Here is a 16294-nt window from a genome sequence, read left to right as displayed (position 1 = left end):
TACCCGGCACTACTGGTGGCCTAACCTGCACAAGGATGTAATAGACTTTGTTTCTGCCTGTGTGTCCTGCGCCCGCAACAAAGTTCCGAGACACCTGCCGGCCGGCCGCCTCCTACCTCTGCCAGTACCTGCTGCCCCCTGGCAGCATATAGCGATGGACTTCATTACTGATCTGCCCGTCTCTGCCGGTTGTACGGTCATTTGGGTGGTCGCTGACCGCTTCTCCAAGATGGCTCACTTCATTCCACTGCCAGGTCTTCCGTCTGCACCCGAGCTGGCTAAAGACTTTATCCGCCACATCTTCCGTCTTCATGGCCTGCCCCGTCACATCGTGTCGGATCGTGGGGTACAGTTCACTTCCCGTTTCTGGAGAGCCACTTGTAAATTGCTGGACGTCACCCTGGACTTCTCCTCCGCTTACCACCCACAGTCTAATGGTCAAGTGGAGCGGATCAATCAGAACCTGACCAGTTACCTTCGGCACTTCGTTAATGCCCACCATTCTGACTGGGTGGATCTCCTGCCATGGGCCGAATTCTCGTACAACAATCACGAGAGCGAGTCTTCCTCCAAATCCCCGTTTTTTGTAGTCTACGGTCAGCATCCTCGGATCCCGTTTCCCGTCTCCACCTCGGCGGACAATCCGGCTGCGGAATCTCTTGTTAACAAATTTTCCTCCATATGGGAGAGTACCCGGTCCGCACTCCTTCTGTCATCCGAGCGTATGAAAAGACACGCTGACAAAAAACGTCTGGACCCTCCTCAATTCCGCCCTGGGGATAAAGTCTGGCTCTCGTCCAAATATGTCCGGCTCAAGATCCCTTCCTATAAGTTAGGGCCTCGGTTCATCGGTCCACTGGAGGTCATCAGTCAGATCAACCCGGTGGCCTATAAATTGAAACTCCCGGCCAACTTACGGATCCCTAACTCCTTCCATGTGTCTCTCCTCAAACCTGTGGTGCTTAACTCTTTTTCCAAGTCTACAGGTACGCCTCCTGCTCCGGTTTCTGCTGAGGACGAGTTTGAGGTAGAGAACATTCTTGCCACCAAAAGGGTAAGAGGAAAGACCTTTTTTCTGGTAGATTGGAAGGGGTTTGGTCCTGAGGAGAGAACGTGGGAGCCCCGGGAGAACATCCATGCCCCTCTCATCCTAGCTAAATTTCTGTCTGGCCTAAAAAAGGGGGGGCCTAAAGGGGGGGGTACTGTAGCGCTGGCGTCCCTGCCCTCTGCTAGGCAGGGACGCTGCTCCCCTCACCGCTCTGCTCCGTGCCCGGCGTCCTCTCCCCGCTCTGCTGTCAGCGCGCGCTCCTTCCCGGCGTCCTCCTCCCGCTCTGCTCTCAGCACGCGCTCCTTCCCGGCCCCTGTGCTTAGGGCGCGCGCTTCCCTCCTCTTAAAGGGGCCGCGCGCGCCGTCCTAAGGAGTCCCCGGCCAATGGCCGGAGGACTTCATCATATATAAGGCACCTCCTCCAAAATGGAGGTGCCCGAGCAATGTTGTTTGCACCTGTGTCTCACCTGTGCTTCAGCCCTCAGGTCCCGTTGCCAGTTACCTGCCAGTTACCTGCCAGTTTCCTGCCAGTTACCTGCCTGATTCCTGCCTGAATACCTGTTACCTGTCTGCCAGTCTGAGGTCCGACGGTCTGCCTTACTACTCCTGTCAGTCTGTCTAAAGGACCAGCCTGCCCGCTCACCTGGGAGCGCATATCAGCTACCTGCCTGCTTGCCTGAGGTCCGACGGTCTGCCTTACTACTCCGGTCAGTCTGTCTATGGACCAGCTTGCCCGCTCACCTGGGAGCGCTTCTCCGTTATCTGCCTGCTTGCCAGCCCGGAGGCTCCGTTGTCACGTGCTGTGACCACCAGCTATCTCAGAGACTCTTGCCCGCTCACCTGGGAGCGCATCTCCGTTACCTGCCTGCTTGCCAGCCCGGAGGTCCCGTTGTCACGTGCGGTGACCACCAGCTATTCCAGAGACTTTTGCCCGCTCACCTGGGAGCGCTTCTCCGTTACCTACCTGCCTGCCAGCCCGGAGGTTCCGCCGTCACGTGCCGTGACCACCTGCTATTCCAGAGACTCTCGCTTGCTCACCTGGGAGCACACATCTACCATCTGCCTGCTAGCCTACCCGGAGGCTCTGCCATCACAGGTCGTACCTACCCCTTACCCAGAGACTGCCCTGATCACTTGCCGTAACTCCCTGTCCGTTCACCCAGAGACTGCCACCCGCTCCCTTACAAGGGCCGCCCCCTTGTATAGTAGCTCAGAGGTTCCGCCTCCCGGACCCGTTACACAGTGTTTCTTATCGAAAGTCTTATCATCCTGCTCCGGAGCCATTACTGCCTCATCTCTGCTTGGAAAAAGAAGCAGTATTAACCCTCATGATGCCAGACAGCTCAAGCCTGTAAGTCCTGCACCATCTTCTCTCTTAATGTAGGCCTCACAAGAAAACCGCACCACAAATCTCCCTGTATTCTCACCAAAGCCCACATACTGAGCAGTGCTTGCTTCACAGGGAAATTTACTCCCCTCCCTCCGCAGCCACAGAGGATTCTGATATAGGGAACGCCATAATTGATTTGTATTTCATATTGTGTCTATCCCTACTAAACAAGAGATAGAGCAATATATACAAAGGCTGAAGACCACGTACAAAACTGACATATGTCCCCTCACTTCTAGCCTATCACGGCTTACCGAGAAGGTACAGATATTCGAGGCTGATGTCGTACAAGTTGTGGCCATCAAAATGCTCAGAAACAAACACTGGATCTTCACAGCCAGCAAATAAACAGTCTGTTTAATATCATTGATGACCAAGAAAATCACAATAATATCCTGAAATCATCAATGCACAAGCGATCAGGCCAACACTGTGGACATTGTTCAATTATATCCTTGGTGACCCTATTGATAAGGAGCTGGAGATCGACAGGGCGCACCGTACATTAGGCAATCATGGCTCAGATCCTGAGCGTCCAAGGGACATTATCGGTCACATACATTTTTCCAATATAAAAGAGGCCGTTCTGAGGAAAGCAGGGGAGTTGGGTCCTGGTGATTTCAATGGAAAACGCATACAGATCTATCCTGAATGGCACTCGCTCAAAGAAGGGTATTGAAACCACTACTTGATACTCTCTAGGAAAATGGTCTGATGTACTCCTGTGGTACCCTTTCCACCTGCGAGTCCGAAAAAAAAGGAACATTGTATACTTTGAAAGATCAAAGCGACATGAGACCATTCTGTGATGTCCTGGACATTCCCAGAATCCATATATCTGATTGGCCACCTTCTCCACCATTGCCACAGAGTTTCGGCACCTCACATAAGGTTTTCAATGGATCAGGAATTTGATGGTGATGCACCCAGACGGGAAAGGAACCTGCCAATCATATGAGCTCCTGAAATGAATCTTCTTTTCCCTGATGAGAGAGACAGTTTGCAGATGCGTACTTATTTCTTTCAGAATATAATAAGATATATCTAAATAGAGTTTTAGGTGCCACTCTTCCACTATACAGAATGTCTCAGTTCATATCTTAGAACGGCATTTAATTTGAGTTCACATTATATTACTGTAATATCAGGCTGTATTACTTTGCTCGCTATATATTCTGTGGTTCCCCCTAATAGGAACCCTAGGACTAAAGGTTTGACTTACGCCTGTAAAGACAACCCCCAGTTAGGGACTTGCATTGGGACCTGCTTGTTTCGCAATTTCCTAGTGTTCGATATATTCATAATCTATACCTCTTGGCCACTGAGAGGTAGACATTACTATCTACCATCTATACCTCCTCTTTGCTCTTGATCTTTCTCTCCTCCTCCTTTTTTTTCATATAATATGACACAATTCAAAACTCGTTCATTGAATGTCAGAGGACTTAATGTTCGAGAGAAAGGAGCTCAAGTGTTTTATCATATGAATAAACAACACGTTCATTTTCTCCTTCTTCAGGAGACCCACTTTAGAGGCGATCATATACTGTACCTCAGATTACTAACAGATATTATTCATCTTGGCGTCACAGTACAAATGCTGTTTTGAAGTCTAAGGTGCGGAGTATAGGCCGACACAGATCACTGCCGCATACCATTGTAGAAACACTGTCTGACACTGAGAGGAGGTATGTGTTTAAGATCTCCATCTATTCCAACAATTTGACTTTGGCAAACTTATATCTCCCTAATTGTGACCTAATTAAGACATGATGTCAATACTTAAACTAAAACATTTTCTGTAGGAGCTTATCATCATTGAAGGTGACTTTCATTTTGTCTTGGATCCTTCTTTAGAGGCGTTCCTGGGATGGAGTCACCAATCGAAATCACCCAAAAGCTTTGCTAAACGTGCTCCGGTCTTTCCAACTGGTCGATGTATGGAAGATACAACATCCAGATGTAAAGGATTATATGTATTATTCTCCTATACTCAATATGCGTAGCCGTAGAGACTTTTCATTAAATTGTCATCACTTGCTTACATGGCCACCTACATATCTGATAGGGACTGCTATATGGTCAGATCATGCTCCTGTATATTGTAATCTGACTATACCTGACTCCACCAAGGCTTCAACTGTGGGAACTTAATGATAATCTGCTGAAAGACTCACTCTGTATCTCAGACCTTCTTGAGACTATAGACTCCTTCACAAGTATGAGCATGATGAAACTGCCTTACAATTTCAATGGGAAGCTCTCAAATGCGTCCTCAGAGGGATACTAATAAAACATGGATGCCGGCTAAAAAGAGAAAGCAGCTAAAGTCTCCCATTTGCTTGAGCAGATTGATCTCCTTGGCAAACAACATAACTGATCTGTTTCCCTCCAGACATACGCAGACCTGCTTAATGCTAGAAAGCAGCTAAGGTAGTTTCATGGATGGGGTACTCGCAAATATTGTGTAATTTCAGGGCACCTACTTATGGAAGGAACCAAGCGGAAGCATCCATTCTCGGTACTAGATATGGGGCCTCCTCGAGAAAATGACCTAAAATGTCCTAAACTAAAGTTAATATATAAGGTGTGGGATAGGGGTAAAAATATTCTGGGGATTGAAAAGTACACAAACTATACTCCTTTATGGGACAACTATAACTTACCAGAGCTACAGAAACTAAATAATGTTAGTGAGTGGGAGGATAGGGGTAAATGTTTGGTATCACAACTCTTAAGGAATGGATTATTCAAGAGCTTTGAACAAATAAAGGCAGATTTTAGCCTTTCACATAGAGTGCTTTATCAGTATCTGCAAATACGTCATGCATATAACACACAACTAGAATAAACACCATACTGATTGATAGACATCACCCAATAGATACTATTGCTACAGCGCTGGATACAGAATGTCTAATATCCCTTATTTATAGGCAGTTACTTGCCCTACATTTGGGTAAATATCCTTTGATAGTTAAGACAAAATGGGAGGAGGATGTGGGTCCTTTATCTGAGGAAACTTGGATTTGACACCGAATCTTTCATTGTCAGAGTCACAAAGATTGTCCCAAATTCTTCTCATTCATAGGGTATATAGATCCCCAAGTATTTTATTTAAAATTTTAATACAAACTGATGACACATGCCCTAGATGTGGTCAAAATGACGCCCACCTGATACATATGATGTGGGAATATTGGCGACTACTGTGGTGATCGCTCTTGTACTATCTGTATTTGGGATACAACTTCAGTTGGAACCTAAAATCTGTATCCTGAGACTCCTGGGAGAGGACGTAGACCAGACTCCCATATGGCAATAGCTAGCTCCAGAATATTATTCCAAGCCAGATCGTTGCACTACATTGGATAGACAATTCTCCCCCAACAATAACAGAACTAAAATCCAGGATAAATAACACTATGCTTGGAAAGGAAGCTTATATATCAAGAAACGCTGTCAAGAAATCCATACACATATGGAACAATGGTTAATTACCCCCGGTATTGCCTCAGAAAACCTTCTCAGAAATACTATACTGGACCGTTTGTCCATTTCCTTACAGTAAACCAGGAATTTATATCCTTATACCCAAGGTGTCAGCGAATAATAATTGTCTCAGTCCATATAGTTGCCCCTTCTTAGATATATTCTTTTTCTTTTGTTGTCCCAATAGGGAAAAAAATAATCAGTCAGGAATATTTCAGATATTTATGTACAAATGTAAAATTACTATTCCAAAACCTTGTACTATAGAGCGATATTGGGATTTGTATCATTGTACACCGGTTGTCGTATTGTTACTGGTTTTTCTTTCTTTTTATTGTTTTTCTCACAATGTTTCTATAAGAAAAACAAAATGTCGGTAATTCTTTGTTTTGTTTAATAAAAACAGTCTGATTGGAAAAAGAAAGGAGCGAAGGTCATTAATAGATGAAACGTGTATAAAATACCAAGATCGCATGTGAAGATACTCGTATGAATTCACAGATAAATGTGGCCGCTCATTGACAAGGAGGTTACATCCACACATGCAAAGGATATATGTATCCAGAATAAAAGGGGCACCCGGCTATAGATTCATAACCCCACTGACATAGAGGAAGCATTTCATTGCTGTTATAGCTCACTATATAATATTTATGCACAATACCACGACGTGTCGCCTAATAGTCTGAAACAAAAATTGACAAATATATTATGGACACTGCCCTACTTTCCTTACAGACCCCCGAGCAGGAGGTACTAGACAAAGCTTTCATTGAGCAACAGATATGAGAGGCCATTAAATCATTCCCTATTGGGAAGAGCCCTGGGCCAGATAGATTCAATAATAGATTTTATTATAAGATGTTTGTACCTCTGTTATTACCATTTTTAGCAAAAGTGTTCAATAATATCTCAGAAGACCCCTTTGCCCCCCAATCACTTGAGGCTCAAATAACGGTTATATCAAAGCCTGGAAAAGAACCAAATACCTGCCCTTATATTTATCCAATATCATTAATTAATGTACACGTCAAAATATTCTCTAAAATAATTGCAACACGGCTCTCCCACTATCTACCCTCAATTGTTGGCAACGATCAGGTTGGCTTTGTTAAGGCTAGAGAAGCTCATGATAATACAAATAAAACATTGTTAATTTCCCATGCAAAAAGCCAGGGGATCCCAATGTGCCATGTTTCTGTTGACGCCATAAAAGCATTCGACACAGTGCATTGGACTTTCTTGAAGAGAGCCCTACCACAAACTGGGTTGGGTTATTTCTTGTTATCTAAAATTCTATCCTTATACACTGACCCTAAAGTGATAGTTGGGGTAAACGGCCTTCTATCTTTCTATCGGACACATTTTCTATTAAAAATGGGACGAGGCAAGGTTGTCCCTTATGTTCCTCTGATGGAACATTTAGTGGTAGCATTACATACAAATCCAGATATTAGTGGAGTTACTATAGGCTCACATCACTATAAACTAGCTCTATATTCAGATGACCTGTTGCTCTATGTTTCAAACCCAATGATCTCATTTTCCTCTATGATAAAGGATGGCTGGCTGTAGAGGACATCATTTTACATCAGGGACTGTGGGGGACATTATACTGGGAGCTGTGGGGGACATTATACTGGGAGCTGTGGGATACAGTTTGGAGAGAGCAGTATGAGGGCATAGTGTGAAAAGAGACACAGAATGGATATTGAGAGAGGGCAGTGTGAAATGGCACAATATGGAGAGAGGTTAGCATGGTGGGGGGCAGTGTGGAGATATAGAGAGTGTAAGGGAAAACTAGAGAGGAGACAGCCATGGTATAGGCAATGGTTGATAAGGGCTGATGGTGTAGCGGTTATAGCTGATAATGGCAGACAATGTGGTGGGTATAGTTCATTAAGGCAGACAGTGTGGAGGCCTTATAGTATAGGAGGATTATTTAGATAATAGGGAAAACTAGAGAGGAGACAGCCATGGTGTAGGCCATGGTTCATAAGGGCGTATGGTGTGGCGGTTATGGCCGATAATGACAGACAGTCGGATCAGACTCCTAATTCCATGTTTGACAACTTAAGGAAACTTAAAAAAAATCATGATTTATGAAATGAAAACATGGTGGGACAAAACAACATTACGGAATTATATTGATAAAGATATGGTCGCTAGAGGACTACGGATCAAAAAACTTCCGACAACCATTTATTCCCAGCAATTTGTGGAGCAATGGAACCATTTACTTACTACATGTTCTCTAAATCTCATGTGTCTTATTGTTAAGAATGAGGAGCAAAAATGAATTGCTGTTCAATCATAAGTGAATGATATTAAACTAACATTGGAGCCATATAAATCTAACACAGAACATGGAGCATTTATAAGTAAAGCGCAACAAACGATCACCAAATTGGAAGACAGCATTATGTCTATGAAGAAAAATAAATTCCAACGCGATAATAATGACTATACACTTAACCAGGTGTATGAATGGGGCAGATGGAGTGGAACACTACACACCCCCAAATAAATATTAATACCCCATTCATACCACAAATCTGCCTCCAAATCCCATGTTCCAGCTCCTCTGAATTTGATTCCTCTGACAATACTTTCCAGGACTCTGACTCCAACGATTCCTATCATAACCCTTCTTAGGCCGCAGTCACACTCGCGTCTTATTTTAATGCAGGAGTCGGATGAGTGTCACGCTATTTTTCTTTCTATTGCTCTGCGAGTGTGGTGTGATTGTGCGGTCTTTTTCACATATGAGCGTATGTGATGCGAATGGCATTCGTCTGCCTTGTAATTTTCATCATGTATTTTCACTAAGATGCCTAAGAAATCCTTGTGTAGAACCCTATAAAAAGCCTCGTTTCCATGTCCCATACTGTGAGCACATATATCATGTTGGGATATTCCCCCATAATACTGCTGTAGCCTGGTTTTGAAGTATTTTTGGCAACAACTACCCCCGCTATTCCCCGGCCTCTCCTCTCTGTCAATCCCTTCACTGGCTCCCCATTGCCCAGAGACTTCAGTTCAAAACCCTAACCATGGCATACAAAGCCATCCACAACCTGTGTCCTCCATACATCTGTGATCTAGTCTCCCGGTACTTACCTGCACGCAACCTCCGATCCTCATAACATCTCCTTTTCTACTCCCCTCTTATCTCCTCTTCCCACAATCGCATACAAGATTTCTCCCGTGCATCCCCCCTACTCTGGAACTCTACCCCAACACATCAGACTCTCGCCTACCATGGAAGCCTCCAAAAGAAACCTGAAGACCTACCTCTTCCGACAAGCCTACTACCTGCAGTAACCACCGCTCCACCACGTTACTGCATGACCTCCTCTACCCTCACCTACTGTATCCTCACCCATCCCTTGTAGACTGTGAGCCCTCGCAGGCAGGGTCCTCGCTCTTCCTGTACCAGTCGCTGACTCGTTTTGTTAAGACTATGTAAATGTTTTTGCTATGTATATCCCTATCACATGTAAAGCGCCATGGAATAAATGTCGCTATAATAATAAATAATAATAATAATTCAACCTGATACAGAGCGTATCCTTTTCCACTGGGTCTTATCTTGGCGCTATGGTGAGCCCTACCCAACTGTAGCTGATCCGAGGAGGCGGCGTCCATACTGGATCCATCCACTTCTGACAAAAAGGGCCGCAAAAGGTAAGTTTAGTAGACTGAATTATGAGCTACGCTTGCATCCTCAAAAGTTTTATGACTATTGTCGGATGAGCGTATCTACATTTGACCATCTTTTGGAGTTGCTGAGGTCAGGAATATCATACCAGAATACCTCCATGGGGATAAGTATTTATTCTTATGACGATAAGGTATTTTTGTTGTAATTTTTTTTAAATAAGAATTTGATCTCCAGGCCTATTACATGTTCACTGCCAATTTTTTAAGGTATAAAACGAATTAGTCTGTTGGTTTCACTATTAACATTATTACAGGTCCAAATATCTATGTGTCACGCAAGGTGTGGGAAAGACTAGTGTAACATGAAGGGATGGGGAAAGGGAGCCCTGACACTCGGGAAAGGGGGAGTGGAGACCTCCTTCCTCACCAATTGCCGCACGCGAACCTAAACCCTGTATTTCCCTAGCGCTTGACCCTGTATAGGAAAGGGGGGAGGTGAGCACTAGTCAACCCCACTAGTGACTAAAGACAACAAGGTAGACAAACACGGTGGAAAGTAGCTTAGCGTTAGTCGACTTCAGAGAGATAACTCCAAGCGTCCTCCTAGCACCACAGAACACGATAGCAGTCTGAGAGCTCCAAGCATTCACAAGGAGTAATGTGAGTATCACAGGTAACTTCCTGCTGAAAGTGAAACTATTTAAACACCCAGACCAGGGTGTCAATTAGCAGGAAGGAGGTAGCCGCTGGGTCCTAGAGTGAAACAGTTAAGAAGATGTCTGTAATGCTAAACGAAGGGATCTCCTGCAACCACCTGCAGGACGACTGTCTGTCACATCTGATACACACGTGACACTATGTGGCCTTGCTTTTCAATAGTGGATGGAAAAGTCTGTGTGTGTGTTACCAAGTGTAGTAACTATAGCTTAATTGTATGCTTGTGTTATTTTGTAAAAATATAATGTTTGCCTTACTATGGTCAATGTTTAAGAATGTCTAATATAGTATTAATAAGAGGTTGTTTTTTTTATCTATTTATTAATTATGGATATATTTTAAGCATTATTATTAGGTATTGATTATGTTAAAATATCCTCCTACACTATCTCATTATGCATTGTTACATTTATCCAATAGGTTTCTATCTACTGGTGTATCATTTGTGGCCCTTCATTTGGAATTCCTCCTGGGCAAGTCAACAATTTCAGGAATTGTCTGGAACATATGTGCCCAGATATGGGACAGACTCTATTCTGTGGTGCTGCCGGAGCCGGCACAACTTGCCTGGGAGCGGATATCACGAGGCTTTTTGCTGAAAACTCAATTTCCAAACTGCCTCGGGCCTTGGATAGGAAACACATCAGGGTCAAGAAGCCGTCCAACTCTCAATTATAAGCAGTCCCAATATTTCAATTATAAGCAGTATTTTTCTGTTGTACAATTGGCGGTAGTTGACAGTAATTTCCTGTTTAGAATTGTTGATATTGGGGCCTATGGGAGTACAGGTGATTCCCGCATCTTTAAAACATCGGTAATAGGTCTATGCCTTCTAAATAATGACCTTGCTCTCCCACCTCCATGTGTTCTTCCAGGTTCAAGGTCTGAAGCAGCACCATATGTCTTCGCTGCTGATGAGGCTTTCCAATTAACAAGAGATGTGATGCAGTTGTTCCCACATCGAGGCCTCAATCACCAGAGGTAAGTTTTCAATTATTTGCTGTCTCATGCTCGCAGAATGGTTGAGTGTGCTTCTGTCATCCTGTGCGCTGAATGGCGCGTGCTCCAGTCTGTCCTCTAACTTAGCGAACAGAATGTGAATGGCGGGATCAAGGCATGTGTGCTGTTGCACAACTTTACCCGCATGCATGAGTGTCGTTATGGTCCAGGTCCTGAAGATGTCCAGGATGTGCCCAATCCCTTCCTTTATCCATTTGTGCCGACTACATGACGACAGTCTTCTGTCATTAAGGTTCGGGATCTTTTTGCCTCCTGTTTCTTAGCTCCATAGGATGAGACGCCATGGCAGAATCCCCCAGTTATTGTTCCTTGAATTAATAATGTGTTTATGTTTTTTTGTGTTTTTTTGCTCCCTTTACTAGCAACATGTATTTTTTTATTTTCTAAAAATGAAAAACATGGCTTTTTTGTTAACAAAAACTTTAATAAAAAATATATATACAAATAAGGGCATACATACTTTGTCATATGTACACCTTTTTTATTTTTAGAATCCAAACAATCTGGCGTAAAGAAATAAAACATTCAGAATTATAACATCGTAATCCTAACATTACAAATTATGATAGGTGAAGGCCTTCTGTTGGGAGGCAGAAACGTTTCCAGACAAAGATGCTGGTGCTGTGGAAATCGTTTAGGCCATGAATTGAGGGCTATATGACCCTGAAGGGAAAGGAGGTCTCTGTGTGTGGCTCTTGGGGGTGATGGTATTGCCCTCCATGAGCATAATAATATTCACCTCCAGTAGGCCCATGCCTGGACCATCGTAGTGGTCTATCACTAACTAAGGGTCCAGCCATTGGAGCTCCTGGAGCAGCCCACTCCTCCTTCCTTTGCCCCCTCATGTGCTCTGACTGAATGGGTGGTTGTCGATCCACAGGGGATGTTGGTTGGGAAGTAGGGAGCTGAGGTGTGATGGGTTTTGTGATGAACCCGCATAGTCCTCATCTGCCGAGTGCAGACGGTTTCTGTCTGACCGATGGCAGTTTTACAGACAGTCAAACACCTCATGAAGATTATTATGTCACATGCAAGCATCCAAAATAATATGGAAGGCATTCCTGGCAGGCAGCTGCACAGGCGTGTCGATATCACTCAGATACTATGCCTAGGCTACACGTAAACGCCTCCTCCCCATCATCATTCGCCGTGCGGGCAAGATAATCTAATACCCCACTATCTACCTCGTGCCTAGTGGTGATAATGGGGAGCTCCCTCCTACGTCTAACTCTTCGTGGGATGGGAGCAGCAACAGGGGAGTTGTCAAGTCGAGGGGTTAGGCTGCCTGTCACCTCTCCATGGCCCCCTGTGAAGTCATACAAGCCCCCTGCCAGCCCCCAGCCAGCTCTGATTGGAGCGATCGATGATGACATCGATCGCTCCAATCAGAGTACATGAACACAGGTGACACGGCGGTCACAGGGCGGTGACCGGCTTGTGACCTGCCTGTCACCTCCCTGTAACCCCCTGTGGTGCGTGCCCAGGCCCCAGCCATCTCTGATTGGTGCGATCGATGTCATCATCAATCACACCAATCAGAGTACCTGACCGGGAGGTGACCGGCCTGTGACCTGCCTGCCACCACCCTGTCACCCCCCTGTGACCGCCCTGCAGATCCTCACACTTGGTGAGGATTTCTACAGAGTGGTCACGTCTGATCACTCTGTGCTGGGCCTTGTAGTTCCACAATCTTCTGTGACACTACAAGACCTTTCTCCTACCTGCTCCAGTCGCTGCTGCCGCTCTCCAGGGTCCTGGATCTCTTGCTCCGGCATCCTACTGAGCTCTTCAGGCTGCTGGATCTTCAGCTTCGGCGTCCGGCTGCTGTCCAGGGTCCTGGATCTCCTGCTCCTGTCTCCTGGGTCGTTGATCTCCAGCTCCTTATCCTGCGGATCCTGCTCCTGAGCCTCTTCCAGAACCTGCTGCTGATCCTGCTGAAAGAAGAACAGAGAAGACTTTGGTAAGTGCATCTCTGTTCTCCCCTCATCCACCCCTCTACCCCCTCCCCCCCCTCCTTTTACCAATTTTTTTTTTTCGTGTGTCCTGCAGCGGCCGAGGGCTGAACAGTGTCTACATCACTGATCAACGTCCGTGCTCGCTGCTTTTCACGACTTTTCTTTTTTTCTTTTCTGTATTCGCTATTTTTACGACATATTTTTTTCTTTTCTGTGTTCGCTGTTTTCACAACTTTTCTTTTTTTCTTTTCTGTGTTCGCTGTTTTCACGACTTTTCATTTTTTCTTTTCTGTGTTCGCTGTTTTCACGACTTTTCTTTTTTTCTTTTCTGTGTTCGCTGTTTTCACTTTTCTTTTTTTCTTTTCTGTGTTCGCTGTTTTCACGAATTTTCTTTTTTTCTTTTCTATGTTCGCTGTTTTCACGACTTTTCTTTTTTCTTTTTTTATTTTCTTTCTCTTCTTTCTCTTCTTTTTCTTGTCCCTGTCAATTCTCGCCCCCCCCCACCTTTGCACCACATCCGCGCACACACCCAGCAGCTGCCGAGAGTTGATTGGTGACATAGTTCACCGATCCGCACTCGTGCTCGCTGTTTGAACCACCTACGGTAGTTCTTATTTTTCTCTTTTTTTTTTCAGGAAAAAAATTTCACACCAAGCACACTGACACACACACACTCTAAATAAAGAACTGACACACACGCACCACATACACGGGAAAAAAAAAATGTCCGGCTCATCCCAAACTCGCTATTCAGCGGAGGAGGCATACTCTTTTGTTGCCTCCGACACTAAGACCGACAGCGAGGGCGAGGATCCCACATTTCTTTGCTTTTCTGATGCCTCATCGTCCTCCTCTTCCTACTCTTCTTCCTCCTCTTCTTCCTCAGGTTCTCCTGGACCGCCCGCAGTCGTCGCAGGAGAGAAGATGTTCCAGCACCCCCCAATACTGACCCCATATGGACCTCGCCCCCCGAAAATGTTGAGTCATTGATTCCTGATTTCGTGGCGAATCAGGAATCAAGTTTGACACCACCGGCCTCACAGAAATAGACTTTTTCAAAGTCTTTTTCTCTGAGGATTTTATAAACCTCCTGGTGGGCCAAACTAATTTGTACGCTCATCAATTTTTGGAACAAAACCCCTCTTCATCATTTTCTAACTGGTCTCCTGTAGGCGCAGAAGAAATGATGAAGTTTTGGGGCCTGGTCCTTCATATGGGGATCCTGAAAAAAACAGAGATTCAGCACTCCAGTGTTCTGAATGGTGATGATCCGGAAACGTTTTGAGGACATCCACAAGTTCTTGCATTACCAAGATAATGCAAGGTGTCCTGCACGCAATGACCCGAACTTTCATCGTCTTTTCAAAGTTCGGCCGGTCATCGAGCACTTCAACAACAAGTTTGGTGAAGTGTACGTGCCCCAAAGGGGCATCAGCGTGGATGTGTCCTTAATTTCTTTCAAGGGGCGGCTTGGATTCTGGCAGTACCTGCCCAGTAAAAGGTCCAGGTACGGGATCAAGCTGTATAAACTTTGTGAGAGTACCTCAGGGTACACTCACAAGTTTAAAGTTTATGAAGGGAAGGACTCCCGGATTGAACCCCCTGAATGCCCCCCCTGTTCTGGGAGTGAGTGGGAAAATTGTGTGGGACTTGGTGCACCCACTGCTGGATAAAGGTTATCACCTGTATGTGGATAACTTTTATACAAGTATCCCACTCTTCAAGTCCCTCTCTGCGCGACATACCGCAGCTTGCGGTACTGTCCGCAAAAATCAGAAAGGCCTCCCAAAGACGCTAATTGTGCAGCGGCTCAGAAGGGGTGAGAGCAGAGCCCTATGTAGCGACCACCTGTTGGTGGTCAAGTACAAGGACAAGAGGGATGTCCTTCTCTTGACCACCACACATGGTGATGGCAGCACCCTCAGCACTGTAAGAGGTTCCACTACACAGGTCGCCAAACCAGACTGTGTAGTGGGGTACAACAAGTACATGGGGGGAGTTGATCTCTCCGATCAAGTCCTCCAGCCGTACAGTGCTTTGAGAAAGGCCAAGGTATGGTATAAGAAGCTGGCCGTGCACATTGTTCAGATGGCAATGCACAACGCTTTCCTTCTGTCTCAATGTGCAGGCCAGACTTCTGCGTCGTATCTTCACTTTCAGGAGACAGTTATCAAGGCCCTGATATTTGGCAGTGGTGGCGGAGCGGGTCCCACTACTTCTGGAACTGAAGGACCTCGAATTGTACCGGGCCAGCATTTCCCGGGGCAGATCCCTCACAGCGGAAAAAAGGGTAAGTCACAAAAGAAGTGCCGAGTGTGCTACCGAAGAGAAATACGCAAGGACACCATTAACCAATGTGACACCTGCCCCGACAAACCTGGCCTCTGCATGAAAGACTGCTTCAGAAGATACCATACCTCCATGAACTATTGAATTAATTTCTGACGTATGAGAACCCGACGAACACTACACAGCTGACGTAGTGTTCGTCAGGTTGTCATACTTCAGTTGTGTAGTGTTTGTCAGGTTGTAATACACAACTGGCATATAACACTACATTATAAAATTGACAAATCAGGAATCCGTTCCAAAAAGGGGGCACTTGTGGAGGAGCTCCAATGTTTAGGCACACAGGGGCTCTCCAAACGCGACATGGTTCCAATTTGTTAGCCGACACCATGTCACGTTTGGAGAGCCCCTGTGTGCATAAACGTTGGGGCTCCCCCACAATTTTCCCCATTTTGGAAACTAGACCCCCCAAGGCACCTATCTAGAAGCATAGTGAGCACTTGGAACCCCCAGGTGCTTCACAAATTAATCCGTTAAAATAAAAAAGTGTTTTTTTTTCCACTTTTTCATTTTTACGAGTCAATTTGTGAAGCACCTGGGGGTTCCAAGTGCTCACTATGCATCTAGATAGGTGTCTTGGGGGGTCTAGTTTCCAAAATGGGGTCACTTGTGGGGGAGCTCCAATGTTTAGGCACACAGGGGCTCTCCAAATGCAATATGG

The sequence above is a fragment of the Phyllobates terribilis genome, unplaced genomic scaffold (genome assembly GCF_046119375.1).
Source record: "Phyllobates terribilis strain yellow unplaced genomic scaffold, ASM4611937v1 Scaffold_150__1_contigs__length_4496277, whole genome shotgun sequence".
NCBI classification, from domain to species: Eukaryota; Metazoa; Chordata; class Amphibia; order Anura; family Dendrobatidae; genus Phyllobates; species Phyllobates terribilis.
This window is presented reverse-complemented; position numbering follows the sequence as displayed.